Here is a 7,385-nt window from a genome sequence, read left to right on the forward strand (position 1 = left end):
TACTGAACCTGGATGGAGGTGGGCGGTCCTTGGACTTCCCACAGGTCAGGGAGCCCTGATGGCTCTTTGGGCTGATGGGGGAGAGGGACTTGATCAGGGGGCGAGGAGGAGGCGGAAATCCTCAATAAATAAATAAATTAAAAAAAAGAGATGGGAAAGTAATGATATGTTCTGTCTCTTTAAGAGACAAGCCATGCCCACTCTATCCACTGCCCTCTGAGGCAGGCAGATCTTCCTTCCTGCTTATAGTCTGAGTCTCTATCTTTTCTGTCTCCTGCTCAGCAAGGCATCTTCTGACTCTCCCTTCTCTTTCTCTCTTCTCTCTCTCTCTGCTCTTCTCCACTTTTTCCTTTCCCTACATAACCCACTTAATAAATATTCAACCTCACTTTGCATGTCATGCCTATTCATCTGTCTCTTGCCTACCACTGTCATGTGACTCGCTGCCCAGGATCAGCCACCTTCAGAGACCAGTGGTGTGGTTTTGTGTGCCTTCCCTTCCTGGGACTGACTGCTCTGGACTCACTACAGCCACTTGAGATCCACAACATTTTTCTTAATCCATTTCAGAGAGTCTTCCTTTCCTCTCCCAGAATAGCATGGCTCTTCACACTCTTTACTTATGGGTTCATCTTGTCAGTCAGTCTTCCCATGGCTTTCTTCCATTTATCTTTTCATGCATGTCTAAAGTCTCTTCTAAGAAGACCATCTGCTGCAGTTGCTTGATTTTGAACCCACCATAAACTTAGTGCCTCTCAAGATCTTTAAGTAGCTACATCTGGAGGGACCTTATTTCCAATTAAGATTACATTCTGAGGTGTGCATAAATTGTTGAGGATGCTAGCCAGTACATACACTGTAAGTGTACAATGAATAACAGCATAATTGCTACATGCCTAGGCATACTCTTTCATCATCTACTCCCATTGTTTTTTTGGGAGCATTTATTTGTACATGTAGTCAGTGTTGACCACTTGAAAATCCTCATGTGCCTCTGTTAGACTATAATAAGTTTCATGTGAGAAAAAAACAGGCTAAATTTTAACCACCATTATATCTCAGATATTTACCAGTTTTTCTTACATAGAACTAAATGAACAACTGTTGAATTAATAAACAAAGGATTGAATTACAAATGCACAATGAAGCAATAAATTACAGAAACATGCTAGCCTTCCTGCCTAAAACCTGGAGGTCACACACAGAGACAAACCAGCTTTTTCTGCAGAGTTAGGCTCCACCCTTGGTTTTGCTACCTCTCTTAAAGCTGGCTGCATTTGTATAATCACATTATACAGTGTGCATGTTTTACATGATCAGTATACATCGCTCTAAGTGAACATGTCACCTTGCCTAATGGCTTCTGCAGGCATCATTTATTGTGGTTGGCATTCTTCTTTTAGATGCTTGCTCCAATGAGTATGACAACCCTGGGCCTAGGACCCGCAATGCCAGTTGCCTCTCACCTGCAATTTTTGCTGGATTAAATCTGACAAGAGAGTGGCTTTGGGAAATTGTAATAATTGGCAGTATAAAGTCCATGATTATGTCATTAGCTCTTTCTGGGTAGCACTTATGATTGTGACCATATTTCTCTGCTTTGGAGACAATCAGAACTGCACAGCAAGAAGGAAGAATATCTAAGTACTTCCCAATCCACTTCTCTACTTTTCCCTATCACACCACACCTTTTCCCCTTCCAGCATATGTTAAAAAATAGACTTTTCAGGAAAAAAGACATGGGTGTTTTACCATGTAGCCATTGGTAAACTGTCTCAGTAGAGGTCTCTGGCCATCAGATCTTGAGGTAGAATGATTGAAAGAATTGGGAGAATGCCATTACTAGGATCTAAGCATGCTTTTGTGTACATTAATACTGCCACAGCATTAATAGCATTTAAAGTAGCTAAGTTGAAAGGAATGAGAGCCTAATCTTTACAGTTAGCATATCTGGACATTATAAAATTCTTAAATTCTCAGATACTTATAAGAAACAGAAAAGGGAACGTGATCAGAAGATGATAAACTAGGCCTGAAAATTCTTTTTACTCAAGAAATACAGGTATGATGGCAACATTTGGCTCCTATTGTCACATATATTTGAATGCTTAGTTATCAGGGAGTGGTACTATTTGAGAAGGATTGGGGGTGTGGCCCTTTTGGGGGATTCAAAGCCCATGGTGTTCTCTCTCTCTCTCTCTCTCTCTCTCTCTCTCTCTCTCTCTCTCCTCTCTTTCTCTCTGCATCAGGACATAAGCTTGCAGGTACTGCTACAGTGCTTTGCATGTTACCATGCTTCCTGCCATGATGATAAATAATTAAACCTATGAGAAAGCTACCAATTAAATGCTCTCTTTCATAATACTTGTCATGGTCATGGTGTCTCTTCACAGCAGTAGACCAATAACTAAGAGACCGACTCAAGCAAGATGTTCTTTAAAGTTTGGAAACTCTGAATATCAGTGCAGAGAAGAAGATAGGTATCACCTAAACAGGAAAAGTGACTCTGAATCATCACTCATTCCCATGTCTCCCATTCTGGTTCTTCAGTAGACATGGCAGTGATCTCCTCTTCCTTTCCTATGGGGATCTGCATTAATTTGTGCCACAGAAAATGTATGTCAGTCCTTTCATAGTAGATACAAAGGGAAGTACTGTGTTTCAATCTCCACAGATACCCACAGTACAAATGTCCCATCATGACTGACAGTGAGTTACCATGTGGCATCACTGAATTCAGAGTGAGGAAGCAGAAGCGTACTAGCTTTCAGGCTGTCAGAAGCACCTAAAAACTGCTTGCCCACACCACAAATAATCTTCCATCAGTAGTCTAGAGATCTGCAACCAACCAGAAGAATGGGCACCAAAACTCAACACCTTTTTGTTCTTTATTTAACTTTATAATTTTATAGTTCAATAAATGTAATTCCAGAGGAGAAATGGAAAAGGTGGAAAATCATACAAAAATAAGGAAGCTAGAACTCTGGTGTGCAGCATTCTGGGTCTGATCTGCTCAGTGTCTCTCCAGAGGCTACATGTGATGGTCATATGAATCTGCAGAGGTTCAGACAAGAAAGCCAGCACCACTGACAGATGCCCAACATCTCTTCGTGTGTTTAATATTAACACAACTTTCTGGGGCTGTACCTATTACAAATTAGAGAAAAAAAAACCAAAGGTTTTTCACATAAGACTTTGCATAGCTTTCCTGGGATTACAAAGGGACTAAGTGGAGAAGCAGAAAAACATTTTGAAACTCAGACTCTTGTTATTTTTTTAAGATTTCTTTATTTATTATTTATACAGTGTTCTGCCTGCATGCCAGAAGAGGGCACCAGATCTCATTATAGATGGTTGTGAACCACCATGTGGTTGCTGAGAATTTAACTCAAGACCTCTGGAAGAACAACCAGTGCTCTTAAACTCTTAGCCATCCTTCCAGCCCCTAACAATTTTTAAAGATTTATTTATTTTATGTATATGGTGCTCTGCCTGCGAGTGCACCTGCATGCCAGAAGAAAGCATCAGATCCCATTATAGATAACTAGGACTGGAGAGATGGCTCAGTGGTTAAGAGCATTGCCTGTTCTTCCAAAGGTCCTGAGTTCAATTCCCAGCAACAACATGGTGGCTCACAACCATGTGTAATGAGGTCTGGTGCCCTCTTCTGGCCTTCAGGCATATACCCAGACAGAACATTGTACACATAATTGTAGTAATGGGAGCGGTGGGGCTGCGTCTCCAGCACCCCAGCCGCCCACATGGCTAGCTTTACCCGAAATAACAACACACAAATTGTACTCATTTAAACACTGCTTGGCCCTTTAGCTCTAGCCCTTACTGGCTAATTCTGATATCCCGATCAACCCATCTCTAATAATCTGTGAGCACCGGTCTTACTGAGAAGATTCTAGCCTACATCCATCCTGGGTCGGAGCCTCATCGTGTGTCCGGGAGAGGGGAGCATTGTGTCTCTGCTCCAGAGCAGAGCTGTCGAGTCTGAGCTCACTTTCTCTTCCTCCCAGCATTCTATTCTGTTTACTCCTCCCCCCTTTGTTTTTTTTTTTTTTTTGGTTTTTCGAGACAGGGTTTCTCTGTGGCTTTGGAGCCTGTCCTGAAACTAGCTCTGTAGACCAGGCTGGTCTCGAACTCACAGAGACCCACCTGTCTCTGCCTCCCGAGTGCTGGGATTAAAGGCGTGTGCCACCATCGCCCAGCTCTCCCACCTTTGTTTTAACCTATGAGGGCCAGCCAAGCAGTTTCTTTATTACTTAACCAATGAAATCAACAGATTGATATACAACACTCCCACATCACATAATACATAAATAAATATTTAAAAAAAACTATGAGCCACTATGGGGCTGCTGGGAACTAAACTCAGGGCCTCTGGGAGAACAGTCAATGCTCTTAAACTGTGAGCCATCTCTCCAACCCCCAGAATTCAGACTCTTAACTACATACAATCATCAACTCTCCGTGTGTTCTCCCATGATTCCCACCTCCCTGCATTCACAGTCCTAGCTATGATGTAGATGGTGAGGGATGCACAAACATATGTATGTAAAGACTTGGTCCTCCAGCACAGAAGGAGGATGCAGAAGCTAAGGAAGATGTGAGGCCTCCAAAGGTAATGTTGGTGGGACTTCTTGGCAGTTTGGGTGAAAGGATTGTTATGAAAATCACAATTTGTTCCACCCCATGTTCTGCGTCCAGATATATCAGTTTGTTCCTCTCCATGTTCCTGCCATGGAAGGTTACCATCTACTACTCCCATTAGAACAGAGCCCTTGGGCCACTTCCAATCTTAACTAACCCTTTGTCACTTTAATTTGATACATTGCTGATTAGTTTGTGCCAAACTGACACAAGCTAGAGTAGTAAGAGGAGGGATCCTCAAATGAGAAATTGCCTACAACAGATTGATCTATGAGCATATCAGTATTACCATGCCTGTAAGAAAATAGGTTGAGCAATCCGTGAAGAAAAGCAAGCCAGTAAACAACATTCCTCCATGGCCTCTGCTTCAGTTCTTGCCTCTAGGTTCCCAACTTGAGCTCCTGACCTGATTTTCTTTAATGGTAAAGAAATATGGTAAACTACAACTCTTCAAGTTGCTTTTGATCAAGGTGTTTATCACAGCAACAAAAACAAATTAGAACAGTTTCCTTAGATACCATAGGATGACAACAAAGTGACATACACAACTACCTTGTGCAATCTCTTCCTCTTAACTATAGAAGGAAATGAATAGCTATGTAGAGTATGACAGGTGTTAAGATGCCATCTCCATATTTAAGTCATTAAAGACTGGTATTGTTTTTCCTGCATTCTCTCTCCTATCTTTTCCCTTGATTACCTTAGTAAAGGCAGCTACCATGTTACCTGATGATCTATGGGGCAGCCACATGGCCAGAAACAGAGGGATCTTAGGACAACATCCAAAAGAAACCAATCCCAGTAACTTTGTTAATTAGATCAGAGTAGACTATCTGTACTCTGACAAGACTGCAGATTCAGTCAATTCTTGATTTTCAATCTTTAGTACAATTAAAACTATTAGATAAGATGATGAAAGGTACTGTTCAAGTTGCTACATATCAAGATACTCTGTTACCAAAAACTGAAAAAAAATGCGGAGTAGTTGATCCAAAGAGGCTGACCTGTGGCATCAAGTTTTTTTTTTTTTTTGATGTATTAAAACTGATCCTTCCTTATTTAAAATTGGGTGCTATGGCAGAATCTGATATGCAGGTGTCATGATATTGGGAATCAGGATGAATTAATGCGAAGAAAGAAAGACAGACAGACAGACAGAAAGAAAGAAAGAAAGAAAGAAAGAAAGAAAGAAAGAAAGAAAGAAAGAAAGAAAACACATAAAAAATAGGTCTATATTTTCAGTTCTTCTCCGTTGATCTGTAGATCTGTCTTTAGGGAAATAGGGTGCTTCTTTTTGTTACTGTGGCTCTGGAGGAAGTCAGGTAATGGCATATCCCCGGCATTGTTACTTTGTTCAGGATTGCTCTGACTTCATCTTTTGTGCTTCTGTATGAGTCTTTTTGTTTTATTATTTCTTTGAGAATGTCATGCAATGAGTTTTGGCCACATTCACTCCTGCCCCATCTCCTCTCAGATATAAGTCCCTTTACTACACACCCAACTTTGTCTTCTCTTTTACATTTTCTTACACATCAATTCCAATTTGTGTTGGTCATATATTCATGGATGGGTGTTCTTCTTGTGTTCATTCACCATGTCTGACCCTTACAGTCTCTCTGTCTCCTCTTTCATAGTGATCCCTGAGCCTTTGGAGAAAACACTGCAATATAGATGTGCTGTTTAGAGTTGAGCACATCACAGTCTCTTATTCTCTCCACCTTGACCAATTGTGAGCCTTTATATTTATCACCATCTACTGCAGACAGACGTTTCTCTGATGCATTAATAGATGAATACAACAGTCAATCATTACAAGTTGGTTTGATACTATATCCATTTGGTAGAATAAGAGCAGTAAGTTCTCTCCTAGGGCCTAAATTATGTCTTGCCACAGGTTTTTGACCTAGCAATGGTGACTGGTTTGTGTCTCATTGTGAATATAAAATGATTTTATACTTCTGTGAAGAGTACTATTGGAATTTTAATGTGGATTTCATGTACTGTGGCTACTCTTGGTATTATAACCATTTCTGAAATATTAATTCTCTCATACCATGAGTATAAGAGGTCACAGTACTGTTTACAGTGCTAAATTATAGAACCAGCATAGACGTCTGTCCCCAGAGGAAAAAATTAAAGAATATGTGGCACATGCACACATTGGAATTGTATTCATTCAGTCATAAAGAACAAAATTGTGTTCTAAATGAATTGAACAAAACTCACAAAGACAAATATATTTTCTCCACTTGTAGAACCTAGATATGATATAGATCTATAAAATTATATACATAAAAGTAGAACCAAAATATCTGGGGAAACAAAGGAGATTTGTGGGAAAAGAGGAGGAAAGAGAGAGTGTGGAGTGAAGAAGGTCAAAATACATTATATATTTTTATTAAAAGGCCCTTATGGAACCATATAAGGTAAATATATGCAAAGAAAAACTGTTCCTAGAAATCAGTTCTGTCTATCCCCAAATCTTTGAGATTTTTTTTACTCCATTTTAGTATATAAACAGGACAGGGAAGAAAAGTTAGAGCAGACATGAGGGAAAAGAAGCCAGGGGGGATTTCTTACCATGAACAAGATGGAGGCGAATAAATGGTTCACAGGACTTAAATCCAGAGTTAGAGCCAAGTCTCTTGTGTGGGAAGCCATGAGGAAGATGTAAAATTTATCCACAATGCCTTCAAAGACAGTCATGTTTATGCCTTACAAAAGTC

Source organism: Microtus ochrogaster, chromosome 7 (genome assembly GCF_000317375.1).
Source record: "Microtus ochrogaster isolate Prairie Vole_2 chromosome 7, MicOch1.0, whole genome shotgun sequence".
Taxonomy (NCBI): domain Eukaryota; kingdom Metazoa; phylum Chordata; class Mammalia; order Rodentia; family Cricetidae; genus Microtus; species Microtus ochrogaster.